At 44.1% G+C, this 14303-nt stretch overlaps 1 protein-coding gene across 5 annotated transcripts in view; it reads right to left on the bottom strand.

Moving 5' to 3' along the window:
* The window catches only part of MARF1 (meiosis regulator and mRNA stability factor 1), an 891622-nt gene extending 880565 nt beyond the window's left edge, over positions 1 to 11057 (bottom strand). For all 5 annotated transcript variants that reach the window (XM_085632075.1, XM_085632071.1, XM_085632074.1 and 2 more), the window contains exon 1: positions 10920 to 11057. The gene's annotated coding sequence lies outside the window, so the exon portion shown is untranslated. The remainder of the gene's footprint in view (positions 1 to 10919) is intronic.
* Positions 11058 to 14303: the final 3246 nt, after the last annotated feature.

Below are 14303 nucleotides of genomic sequence, written 5' to 3' on the forward strand. Positions count from 1 at the left end.
AACATTGCAAGCACTCACCCCCAGTCAACTGATCTGGGTTTAATCCACCACCGTTCTTTAGCCCACTCTGCCACCCCAGTTCAGACATGGCCATATGCAAATCAGTCTGACCCTGTGCCTCATGCGAACAGTCCAGCCCGAACTGCCAAGCCATGTCTTCCCTGGACCGGAAACAAGCTTCCTAGGACCGGTTTCTGGCATTTCAGCCGTCTTCAGCCAGGCTTGCTTGAATCCAGTGGCAAAGTGAGCAAGGGACTCACGTCTGAGCATACCCTACCAACTTATGGCGAACAAAGCAAAAACCAAAGGAAATGATGGACGGAGTGTTGAACATAAAGAAAATTGTCCCAGCTAAAGCCTCAGGACCAGATGGCCTCCCAGGAGACCTTTTTCTTGCAGACCTGAGCAACTGGGCAAACTATGTCATGCTCTTAATTAACTCAATTGCAAGAGGGAGTGCAGTACCAGAATCTTGGAAAGGGGCTGAGGTGGTAACCATTTTTAAAAAAGAATCAAGGGATGACCCTGCCAACTACCGACCAATCAGTTTGATTGATGCGATGCAGATAGTAGTTGGCAGGGTGGTATTGCAGAGAATCCTTCGATGGATAGATGAAAAAAACATTCTTTCCCAATACCAAGCTGGCTTTAGGGCATGTACAGGGACGATGGACCAAGTATTTAGGTTGTTTTTAATTTATTGGAAGGTGGTCTTGATTGCCAAAGGTAGCCTTTATTTGGCATTTATTGATTTAAAGACCGCCTTTGACCTAATCCCTCGTGATCGGCTATGGCATCTATTGGAAGAATTGGGGATGCCACCATTATTACTGAACATCCTGACTCGCCTACATGAGGGCAATTATGCCCAAGTGAGGTGGGGGTCCCAGGGACAATTAACAAACAAGATCCCTGTAAATAGAGGGGTACGCCAGGGCTGTGTTTTGGCTCCCACCCTGTTCTCTTTATATATGAACGGGGTGGTGAGCTACCTGCAGGAGTTTCCATCTGATGCTCCAGCCCTGGCAGGTGAAAGGATCCCCACTTTACTTTTTGCAGACGATACGCTACTTATCTCTAAAACGCCAGCAGGGCTCCAAAAGCTCGTAGACAGATTCTATACTTTTTGTGAGTCCAGGGGTTTGATTGTGAACACCTCTAATACGAAACTTATGACATTTAACCCTTACAAGCCATATAGAGACAATTTTACCCTAGATGGTACACGCTTGGAAAAAGTCTCAATGTTCGATTATTTGGGAATAAGACTTGACGATAAAATGCGATGGAGGCATCGCACTGACAAAATGCTACTAAACCGTAAGCGTGTCACAGGCATTTTAATCAAAGAACATCGCTCCTCGCACAGTAGACCTGTGGCTCCTGCTCTTACAATCTATGCAGCAAAACAAGTCAGTTCAGCTCTTTATGGAGCTGAACTGTGGGGTTTCGAGAATACCGAAAGTCTTTGCATGTCTGAACATAAATTTTTAAGAAATTTAGTGATGCTTCCACGCAGTGTGCCATTGAAACCGCTGTTAAAAGATATGGGTAGGCACTCCTTTAAAGACATAGCTAGGTTACGACCCTTGTTATTCTGGGCTCGCTTATGCCGTACCCCAGAATTAACTAGCTACGCTGCCGCGCTAACAGAAGTCATGGCCTTAGATGTCAACCAAAGAATTAGCTGGGTACACAATCTCAAAAGATCTCTTATCGCATTAGGCCTAAAGGAAGCTTGAGATACACAAACCCCCCCTAGCAAGGCCGACCTCAAAAGATGCTACTGGGCTTGGGTCAATGCCCAAGAGCTTAATAATTAAGAAGTAGGCAGACTGACAGAGGAGTTTTACCTCCACAAGCAATACACATTTTTAGAACCGTATTTAGATTTTATCCAAATTCCGATAGGATAGAGCACTCTATATACAGTTTAGGGTAGGCTCGCTGCCGGTTAGAGAGTCAACTGCGAAATCGAGCACCCCACATCGGACACCACTAGGGTGCCCCTGTTGTAAAACACCGGTAGAGACCATAGCCCACTTCATGTTTGCCTGCCCTGCTTACATAAGTATAAGAACCAGATGGCTTAAACCCATTTGCAGAGAGTTGAAGACGCGCGAATACCGTACTGCTTTACGTATTCTAAAGGCCGATGCGCGGTCTCTTTGCTTATGGTGTAGCCAAATATCTTGGTTGTGCCTGGATTGTAATGTTCAAATTTTTGCATGGAGTTTTTTTTATGAATTATGTCTCTATATTCTCATCTTGAAGGTTTGCACATGATATTATGCACTGACACTTAATTCCCCATTTCTGGTCCAAGAACAACCTAGTGGGGGGGTGGGGGAAGGGGGCTTTATGTGAAGAAGGGCTTGCAATGAATTTTTATTTATTACTTACCCAAGCTCATTCTTACTACTACCATTTTTTGTAATCTTTAGGGCAATTAGAAATTGATGAATTTAATGACTTCATGTTTTATCGGATTTCATTCCTTTTAAATTGTCTTTTTTTAAAATATTTTTATGGCTTTTATAAATTGAAAGTTGTAAGAAATGCTTTTAAGATATTGGCTATCGAAATAAAGCAATTTTGACTGACTTGAAAAAGATATTCTCTGTGGTGCTAAAAAGATTATACAGAGAAAGAACAATCTTAAGTGACTTAGCACACTTGATAGAATGTAAACTAGCGTATTCATCACTAAAGGTACACTTGGCAGCAACAGTGGGATACACTAGAGGCCACATGGGAAGAAGCTTTTCACTTCACCAGTCTTCAAGCGTTCTTGGAAGGAGCAAAGAAAATTGCACAACCAAGGAGGATTCCTACTCCAGCATGGAATCTTAAAATCGTGCTCACACAATGGGGGCACCCTTATAACCATTACATATAAAAACTCCCTAGAAACGCTCACTTTATAGCAAGCACTCATGTTAGAGGAACCATCCTTTAAGGTACACAATTCTTGACAAAGTGATCTCACATCAACCTATTCAGATACCAAGTTTCTTTCACAATCCAGGGACCATTCAGAAAGAACATAACACACCCTAGAAGCAAGGCGAGCAGTAGTGTACTTTTGTGAGAGGACAAAGCAACTATTCGTATCATGTGCCAACAGCTTCCTGGGAAGACCTGTCAAACAGAACCTAATTGCAAGATGGATTGCACAAACAATACAATTATGCCATAAACCAGTAGGTATGACACCACAAGAGAGTCCTGGAGCACACTCAGCCAGAAAAAAGGGTGCCACAACATCTTTTCTAGCTGATACCCCACTGCAAGACATTTGTATGGCAGCAACATGGTCATTAGTGCACACATTCACAAAACATTACTGTGTGGACATTAAGATGAACAAAGCAGAACAAGTAGGACAAAGGGTATTAAAACATATTTGCTGAGCAAAGCTCATCTTCAACCAAACTACCACTGTAGTAAAGACTATTACAAAATCAATGCACAGTATGTGAATCCAGAAAAGATTCTATACGTTTTGCAGTGTGGTTACCTGTCAGAATAGTTTTGAAGCTTGAAGTTCTGTAGTCACATGCGAACCCACCCTCCTCCACCAGGATTAGAGACAAGAAGAAAAAAAAAAAGGATCTGAAGAGGACGACTAAAGGTGGGAGGTTCCGGAGGAAGCACGATGTCATATGGTGCACCAAATGGAGGTACATTGAGGCCCACCAACAAACAACAAAGCATTAGCATATCCAATAGGTCTCGCCTTTTGGATCTTATAAGTTTTTAGCAAAACATCAGATTATCCTGTGTGCTACAAAATTTACTGTTCGTTCTCGTGTCACTGGTGATGGGTCAGACAGACCTAAGCATGTGTTTCTATTATATTCATAGTTTATTGCATGGCGATTTATGCCTCTATTGGGTAAGTTTATAATGGAAAATAATAAATATTTTGGTTGGGAAAAAAAATAATTGTGTCCCTGTTTAGTCACAATTACACAGGGAATCGCGTCTTACCCTAAACCATGGGAGATCTGGGGATAATTGCAAAGATTATCAGAGTGAAGAAGATTGCAAGAACTGACTAGTTCTGAAGTACCTATTGTTTTTAAACACACACTCTAGTGCACAAATCCTAACACTTACATGCCATACCAACTTGTCACTCACATAGCAGTGTGCTTATGCTAGAGTTCTACCAGCCTGCAGGGACCACAGTGCATGTGGGTGTGCCCCAGAGCAGTCAGTGAGTTCACAGTGGAGATGGGAACTTCTGGGAGATTGTCACATCCCACCGCTTCAGAGCAACATAGTATAGTTACAGCACAGCAACTTGATAACAAGATGCTCGCTGTTTTAAAAGGCTCCAGGACCTAACCAGGTGGGCCTTGAGCACTATAGAGAACCACACCAAAAAACAGCCTGCAATGGCACCCGTCACTGGTGCCTGCCTGCCTACCTACAAAGCCAACCCAAGTACTGAAAGATAAATAACTACTTAAAGATTGAAGGGCCTGATGTACCAAAGTGTTTTTCCATTTCTGTGTCAATGGGAAAACACATTCATTCCATTTCTTTTTCTGCAGCGCTCTGGTATCTATAACCTAATTGAACTATTAGGTTGCAGCAGACACGCAAACCTTTGCAGAAGGCAAGTGAACATTGCTAGACTTCAACACTGCGCAATGGTGGTTAGAGAGCAGGATGAGGTCAGCTGTCAAAACGTAGATTCCATTCTAGGATTGTCTGCAGTTTAGCTGGAGGTGTCTCAGGACTAACTCATGGCTGGCACAGGTATAGGCTGGATTCCTAAGGGGTGGCTGAGATAATGAGATAGCCAGATAAGACAGTCCCTGCAAGACGGTCTAGGATGGTGAGCTGAAGATGACTGGGTGCAGGCTGAGGGAGACTCTCGGGCCAGCAGACAAATACACAGCATGACTGCTTGCTCAGGAGAGGTGACAGACAACCAAAATACTAGCCCCTGCCCTCACGCTGCCACCTCCACATTTTGCTGGAGGCAAGCAGACATGGAGTATATGCACACAGAGGGGAGGAATGGCTCCATAGAGGCCCATTTGCCCAATAAGCTTGCTAACAATGTTGGGGTGGACTTGAGGTACTGCTCACTACACTGTATTATTTGTCACACTTTACATCTAATATGTAGAAACAGTGGTGTGCGCATGTTAAAACTGCCCTCTGAATACAGATATTAAAAAACAACCCAAAAATTCTAAAGCTCTCTGTTGGTTATGTTTAATGTCCACCATTAATGTTACCATGTTATGTAACATGAGGGCACCCTTTCACTTCCCCATTTTGCTCAAAGTGGAAGGGGTCTGGCAGAATTTTCCAAATTCAATAAATGGGAACAGACTGGTCTCTCGAGGGTGTGGGATGCGTGAGCAGGGAGGAAGTTGGTTCCCTTCAGTGACCTCCAACGAGACTGAATCGAGTGTGAGGGAAACTTTTAGATTCCTTTAAGTCCGAAATGGATTACATAAGGTAATCCCCAGAGGTATAGATCTTCCAGAGATACAGATCTTCCAGTCTCATCGCCCTTAGAGGACAGACTCCTCGATGACTACCTGAAGGAGAAAACGATTTCTCTGACTTACAGGAAAATAGTAAACAACACACCTGACGCGTTGGGGAAAACTCGAGCCAAGTGGGCGGCAGAGGTGGATGACCTGAATGATGAAGAATGGCAGGAGGCACTGGCATCCTACCGAGAGGTGGCAATTTGGTCCCGATTTAAATTAATTCAACTTAAGCTCCTACACAGAGCATATTATACCAGTGTAGCACTGGTTAAAATGGGTACCTTAAGGTTTCTCAGTATGCCCTAGGGGGTGCGGCCAGGTGGTAACGTATTTACACCAGTGGTGGGATTACCCGATTCTGCAAACGTACAGGGGGAAAATAACATCAAAAATGTGGGCAGTCTGCTGGTAGACAAGTGAGGTCTCGCCCCGATGATGCCTCCTCAACATATGGGATGCAACTGACCTGACGGAAAGAGAGGACATGGGTTACCCTCGGATGTGTGGTGGCAAAGCGCAATATAGCAAGATCCTGAAAGGTATTAACTGGGCTCAAGTTTCATGACTAGGAGACTAATACGGATTGGTGCATGTAGGCGGAGAGGGTAATAAACGAAGGGAGAGGATGCCCACAAGAGTGAACCAAGATTTGAGGGGCATGGAACAAAAGCAGAGGGATGGTGTGTACACCGTTTAACGATTCTTCCCTCCAGGATTGAGCATATTTTGAATATAGGCTTTCACAGAGCAGTGAAGACTTAGTAATGTAATGAGGGTGTTGATTTATTGTAATGACATGATCACAACTGTACAAATGCAGTGTGGTACTTTAACGTCAAGTGTTATTGTATTGTCTTTATTATCCAATAAAAAAGAATTTTCAACAACAAAAAAAAAAGAAGGCAAAGTGGAAGGGGCATATGAAAATGTGAAATCCAATGGTGTAAGGTGTATGGAAGGGGTACTGGTGTGGTGTCCTATTTGTTGTATGCGGAAAATATACTCCTTGCAGCTTCTTATCTATGGAACACCCAATTGGGATATGGAGACTAGATAAAAAAATATTTGGGGAGGGCAGCGTTCCCACTGTGCATACGCAGCACTGGAGAGAGCTGGTACAGTGTTCTTTGGACCTCTACGTAGAAGGTTGAGTGTAGGCATGTATTAATTTCCATATTTGGAAAGGGGTATCTGTACCCTGGAGGGAGCATAAGGACTGACCAAAGAGTGTCAAAGCGTATGTCATGAATAAGGGGATCAGAAGGGAGATGTAGTGAAGGAAAGTGTCTGGACTGCCGTAGACCAAAAGGGAATAAAAAAAGGGGTGGCTTTTTAGATAGTCTTTCCAGGGGATTTTATGGTGCCTCTAAGTGGAGTGTCTCCAGTAGTCGTCTGAATTATCACTAGCTGGGAGGCTTCGGAATATGCAAGTTATCAAGCCTGGGGTGCAGGGCATAATTGCAGGGTGGAGGTGTGGTGTGACATACTACCAATGTGAAAGAACAAATTCAATCCCCTTCATGCCCAGGGATCTCTTTAGTGATGTATGCACTGGAAACGTACACCCCCCACCCCATATCAAGCCTGTTTATGATTAAGGCTCCCAGTTTTCCATTTTTACACATAGATCTGTCTGCTTTCATCTTTAAAAGTAGAAAATTACTTATAATCAAGCGTTTAATAAGTGTCTTTCTGTGCTCGTTCAGGAATTCCAGGTCAACAGCTGAGCAAATCTACGGAATGGGGAATTTAAAAACAGGATGGAATTTCGTAAAATATTGGCCTGTATTAACATACCTTTCTAGTATGTGCGTGTGTTGGTATGCTGTATGTGGCTACTTAGTTTGCTAGTATACAACAATTATTAGAGCATGAGTGCGCATTTATGAGTTAAATAAATGTGGAAATGTACATTTTTGTGACCTCACTTGTTCACAAAACACAAAATGAAAAAATACCAATAAGATTGCCAAAAAATTAATACAGACAAATAAAGACTGGAATGTTAAAATATATATATATATATATATATATATATATATATATATATATATATATATATATATATAATCTACTGGCGGTCGCCAGTAGATAGTTATAGTTAGGACCCTGTTTCCATAGGAAATCCGCAACATTCTATTTGGAATAACTTTGGCGCCGGTCGACGAATCCTCGTGAAATTTTCAAAATAGGTGGGGCGCTACGCTCCGCTCCTACCCTGAAAGTCTCGGGGGGATTCGTCAAGCGGGGGCTGAGAAAAAAGGGGGGTCCCAAAACGCGTTTTTCCCATGCATTTTTCCATAGGACCTTTAGACACAGCTACAGCCCGAACGGCTGAACAGAGTTACTTGAAATTTGGCAGAGAGGTAGTCCTCAGGTCAAGGAAGTGCCTTTTGTAGGTTTGGTGTAAATCTGTTCAGTAGATCCTGAGAAAATAGCATTTAAATCAATATATACATCTGTGGCAGCTTACGGTGCGCTTACCGTGCGCTTACGGTAAGCTTACCGTACGCGTACGGTGCCGTGCGCGAGCGCGATTCTGATTGGCTGTTAGATCTAAGTAAACATTCGAATCGGTCGAAACCAGGAAGCGGCGGCCGCCATTTTCTCTCTCGCACTCTGAGTGAGGCAGCAAAAACAAAGGCAAAAAACATCTAAAGGGGCAATGTATTCAGTTCCTAACCACCTAGCATTGATGATGGTGTCCCCAAAGAACCCCCAAGGCCAAAAATTCAATTTTATTTTTTTTCGAAAAATCGCCGATTACGCTTACCGTACGCGTACGGTAAAAATTAATAAAAAAAAAAAAACTATCCACACTATCCCCACCCCGTGTGCAAAAGTTCACCGAAGGGCACCTTTTGCGCATGGCTTTTTTTCAGCCAAATGAAAATATAAATGATTACCTTTCACAACGAAGCGCATAATATGTCCTCCATGTGCGCACGGTGCGCGAAGCGCATCGTGCGTACATGGCCCATCCCACGTAACGTGGGCACGCGGTGCGCGCAGCGCACCGCCTGACCACCGTGCGTGCACTGCGTGCTCACTGTGCGCGCACGGTGCGCGAAGCGCACCGTGCGCGCACGGAACGAACTGCGTTAACTGGGCGCGCACGCCACGAATGGCGTAAAGTAACTTAGCATTTAAAAAACCGTACAAATTCACTGAAAAAACCATAGGTTTCACACACGTTATAGTTAGGAATTAGCATTTAAAAAACCTTGCAAATTCACTGAAAAAACCATAGGTTTCACACATGTTATAGTTAGCGGAAATTTTAATCATAAATAACCATTGAAATTCCCCCGTTATAGTTAGTGCAGGCAACTATAACTCACGCGACCGCAATCCTCTGCTGATGCGAATACTGTATTTAGACACTTATTTGCCCATGTCTTCTTCCATTAAATTTTAGCTATACATATATTACAAATATTTTTTTTTCATAAAGACACATATGTCATCAGCAGAGGATTGCGGTCGCGTGAGTTATAGTTGCCTGCACTAACTATAACGGGGGAATTTCAATGGTTTTTTATGATTAAAATTTCCGCTAACTATAACATGTGTGAAACCTATGGTTTTTTCAGTGAATATATATATATATATATATATATATATATATATAGATACCATAAACCCGGGAGCCCTATTCAAGATGCATAATTATTGAATGGCATTGTGTGTGAACTTCTACCTCGGTCACTTGGCTTGTTTTTTTAGAATCCCCCACTGCAACCACTCGAGATTTCAAAAAGGAGCACATTTTTAGTTTTAAAATTTCTACTATAGACATAGTACAGTTATTTACTCTTGCACTTTTGAATACGCATTATAACATCAGAATGCATTCTCTAGGTCACTGGTGTGACGTATTTTTCTGATGGGTTTTAATAAGGGAAGGGAAGCAGGTATATTATGACTTATTTTTTTTTTTAAAAACTCGATTCCAGGAGCTGGGGGATTGAGTAACTATTATAAAAGCGTGTTTTATACCAATTCTTTATCCAACGTACTTTATATAGACTATACGTGTTTGAGCTTGTTACCCAGTCTAACGTGGTCATTGCACTAAATGAAAGGCTACATTTACCAAGCCAGATCTGGCCTAAGCAGTACTACGTAGGTACTGCTTAGGCCAGATCTGGCTTGGCCTAGGCACCGGGCGCTAGTACATGTGCACAATCAAAGCTAAAATCTAAAAGATGAGGGGAAAGGAAAATCCGTTATGTGTAAGGTGAACAGAAGTCCACGATTAGCCTGGACAGTCTCAGTTTTTCATGGACTGTGCCGGTGTCCCGACACATTTTCCAAAAAATAATCACATGTTCTGGTTTAAAGAGAGGCGAGTGATCACCCACACTTTAATAGTGCTGTGCAGGCTCATGTTACACTAGCCCTACCATTTCACGTGGGACACAGTTTATTTGATAAGGGGCTCCTGATGTACTGCATGGTCTCATTCACTGCAGCACAGCAGGATTTAATTAGGGGCGAATTAACGTCCACGGAGCCAATCACCCAAGGGGGGGCTCAAGCCTGCCCTTGTAACAAAGTATGGGGAGGAGGGAGTCTTTAAGTGTCATGCATTATATATATATATATACTTGAAAAGAGAAGTTAATATGTTCACAGTAGTTAGAGCATGTGTGGTTATTTTTGTGTCTATTGCCGTCCTGGTTTTTTTGTCTGAAAAAGGGGTCAACCTAGTTATATGAGAAATGGGTGACTAAACAGAATGCTCCCTAGACGACTACAAAGAATAACAGACTGTAAAGTCTACCAGTTCACAGGGCCATGACCTTTCCACCCCCGAGATATCGCTGTACAAAGCCAATGAAGTTCAGCCTCCAACCACCTGCGCTTTATAAAGTCTAGTGCGCGTCTGGAGTCCTGGGTATAGGCTGGAGTTTTATGGAAGGCTCCACACCGACAGGACTTCGAGAGTCAGGGGTGCGTAGGCGCATACGAGTGGATTTGGGCCTCTACGGGCTTCGTTGTCCCATGGTTGTAAAGTGTAGGCTTAACAGTGGGGTCTTGAACGAGTCTCTGTATGGAGTCTGGCGAGCATTTTAGATTGTCCCGTTGGGGAAGCGGTCAACGGCATGCCTGGCTGGGTTGTAATTCTACGGGGCAGTGGCATTAAGGACGGAGGTAGCTAAAATTGTTTATGTCGAAGGCCAATGGGAGGGGAAATGAGTAGTGGATTCCCACGTCCACGAACGCCCCGAATACAATCAACGGGTTGCCTTGTACATGTTTCGTGGACCGGCCCCAACTGATGAGAATAGAATCGCTGAGCTTTAAATTTACTTCCGAAGCTTTGGGGCAGTAAATGGATGTTTGCTGTGTCCTTTCAGTAGGTTAATATTATTCTTGATATCTCTGACTTACCGTCCTCGAACTACTCCCCACTGTTTTGCCCATGTGAGTCTCCCTTTGTCTACGCCATCGGCATTCGGACCACTCCGAGCCGAGTCGCGTTGGGGAGGAGGAGACTGAGCCGTGAGAACTGAGAAGCCTCCTCTCGGGGGCGCGCGTACGTCTCCTCTCTATTATCGTAGCAGATAACGTCTCCATATTAGGACCAGGCGGAAATCGGTCTGCGTTTCCCCGCCCAACTGCCTGACTTCAATTTAAAAAAAAACAAATGGCGCGGCTTGTTTAGCTCTATATTTTTCAATATTTTATGAATTTAGTAAGCAACACAGCATGTCTCCCGTTCTGCGCTGCTTATTTAAAACAAAAATATTGAAAACATAGAGTTTGGCGAGCCGGCCCTTCCACTGGAGTGGGGCGATTCTTACGGAGACGAAAACTAAGGCGAAAGGTACGCTTTTGTTGCCCTAAAATATTAGATTACAAAAAAAAACATTACGTTGTGGGAGGTATCCTGCCTGCAGCAGCAGACAAGCAAAAGGCATGTAAGATTATAAAGCATATTATATGAGACAAAGTACTCAAGAATTTACCACTTCTTCAACACTTATTATCATTTGAAATCCCCCAATGAAGCTTCAGAAGAGGTGCAGTATTTTTGCAAAAAAATAATACTTAAAAAAAAAAAATCTGTTACTTCAACCCGATTTTTATCCCAGATTTGAGCCATGTGCTACTGGTGCCTATTTCAAGTGCTTTCATGTAGACCCTATTCTTCTGACCAAGAATATATCTCCACTTTATTAATTACAAGGTGAGTTGTGCCGTTGAGTGACAAACATATCATCTTACGTCTTGATTTTTCTGTCTTAAAGACAAATTTCTTTATTGAATAGGCGGAATGTCCCCATATCTACATTATGAAATGCCTGTTTCATTGCAAACATCTTCCTAAGTATTTCTAAACCAATGTTTTACTATTAAAATATGGATTGTACTGGAAGGTTGAAAAGTAGAATATCATTGCTAATAAGCCCGTAGCATTTCTGTCAATCACTGAACAAAGTAGAGTCTTCTCAAGTTGAATTTTCTCGTAATAGTGATCCAGCGTGTAGTATCCCCGTGGACAGAAAGAGACACAGACACAGGGTTCTTGCTGGTCAGCTCCTTTATTACGTCTATCCTCTTCCAGGGCTAACGGCTAACTTCCGTCCCTAGCCCTCCGCTCCTCCCTTTCCGCCCGCCCTGGTCCCCACTCAGGCCGGTCCTAGTGCCTGACCTGTTTGGTCATTGTGCACTATTACATCGGCGCCATTACATCTCCCCCCTCTGTAAATAAGAAAACAGAATATGACCAACACAGCAGCTGTCTCTTTAAAGTTCCTCAATAAGGCGAGACGGTTGTGTGATGACCCGTCTGGGGCGTGCCTGGAGTTCAGGATTGTCACGCTCGTTCTCGTCAGCCATTTCCATCAATGCCTGACTGTGGTGCGGCAGTGTCTCTGGTTCTCTCTTCTCTATTTTCAGTTCAGTCAGTAGTTCCTTAATGTTGGGTCCGCACTTTTTAAAATACGTCACGTTCCTGGTGAGTCTTCTTCCGTCGGTCTCTGCAGTAATCATAGTTCCTTTTTGTTGTATCACTTTCAGCGGAACCTCATGATACTTGCTATCAGTCTTCCGGGGCTGCTCTTGTCGTGCCAGCACCCAGTCTTCTTCTTGTATTTGAGGGGACGTAGCACGTCGCCGTTCATCCGCATAGTCCTTCATCTTTTCTTTCTTTATCTTGTCTCTGGCTGCCATCTCCTCATGGTCAGAGTCGGGATACTGTTCGTTCGCTGCCATCGTCATCATCGGTAGTCTGGTGCGCACTGGGCGTCCCAGCATGAGAGTGGCAGGACACTTGCCTGTGGTGGAATGAGGCGTGTTTCAGTATGCTCGCAGTACCTCGTTGAGTGCCATCTGAAAGCTCTTTCCGGTGAGTTCTGCTTGCTGAATGGCTTTCTTGATTGTGGACATGAAGCGTTCAACCATTCCGTTGGCCTGAGGCCATAATGGTGTGATCTTGCGGTGCTTGAAGTTGAGGTGTTGAGCAAAAGCAGCAAAGTCGTGGCTGCTGAATGGAGGCCCGTTCTCTGACTTCACCACTAGGGGAATGCCCCATGCGGCAAAGACTTCCTCTAGTATCGGTATGGTACTCAATGCTTTCGTGGATGAGCACAGTTGTGCGACGGGGAGTCTGGAGTACTCGTCCATGATGACCAGGACATATTGGCCCGATTTTATTGGCCCAAAGAAGTCGATGGCAACGTGTTGCCAGACACCCTCCGGTAGTGGAGACATTTGTGGCGGTGCAGGAGGATCCGGACGGCTCACCAGTTGACATTGCGGGCAATCTTTCAGGGTTGTCTCTACCATCAGGTCTAGTGTTGGAAACCAGACTCTTTCACGGAGTGCTCTTTTTGTGGCTACTATGCCCCGGTGCCCTTCATGCGCTAAATTAATGACCCCTTGTCTGAGTTGTCGTGGGATCACTATTCTGGTGTCTCGTAAAACGAGACCATTTGTTGCTATTGACAGTTCGTCGTGGACATGTTTGAATGCCGCCATTTCTTGGTCGTTTTGTTCACTCCTTTGCATGTGTCTCCAGCTGTTGGTTTGAATCCGACGTTTCACCTCTTGCAGGGTGGCATCTGTTTGCGTCGCTTCACAAATGGCTTCCAGTGGAACAGCCGGAGGTCTCGCTTGGTCTACTACAAAGTGAATGTATTCGTCCGCGATTGATTGTTCTGATTTGCTGGATCTGATGGGGTGCCGGGACATGTAGTCTGCGGGGTTTGCAGCTTTTCCTGGCTTGTGAATGATGGTGTAGGTGTACTCCTGGAGTCGGAGGCCCCATCGCTCTATTCTTGGTGGCATTTTTGCTCACGGGTTTCCAAAAATTGTGGTCAAGGCTTGATGGTCAGTCACTAGTGTAAAGTGTTTCCCAAAGATGAAGATGTGAAAGTGTTCACACGCCCAGACAACGGCCAGGCTTTCTTTTTCTGGCTGTGAATGCGCTCTTTCCGTGTCTGTTAGACTTCTGCTGGCATACGCTACTATGTGTCGCTGATCTTCTTCTCTCTCATATTGTGCTAGGATGGCTCCTAGTCCTACGGGGCTGGCGTCCACTGTTATCTCTGTTTTCTTTTTCGGATTGAAGTAAGCCAAATTTTTGGCCGACTCTACAGTTCTTTTGATCTCTCTGAACGCCCCTTCACATTGGGTGGACCATTGAAAAGGTTGTCCTTGCTTGGTGAGCATCCTCACTTAACGTGGTGAGCATCCTCACTTAACGTGGCATCCTCACTTAAGTGAGCATCCTCACTTAACGTGGTGTAGTCAGGTATATATCTGGAACAG

Source organism: Triturus cristatus, chromosome 10 (genome assembly GCF_964204655.1).
Source record: "Triturus cristatus chromosome 10, aTriCri1.1, whole genome shotgun sequence".
Taxonomy (NCBI): Eukaryota; Metazoa; Chordata; class Amphibia; order Caudata; family Salamandridae; genus Triturus; species Triturus cristatus.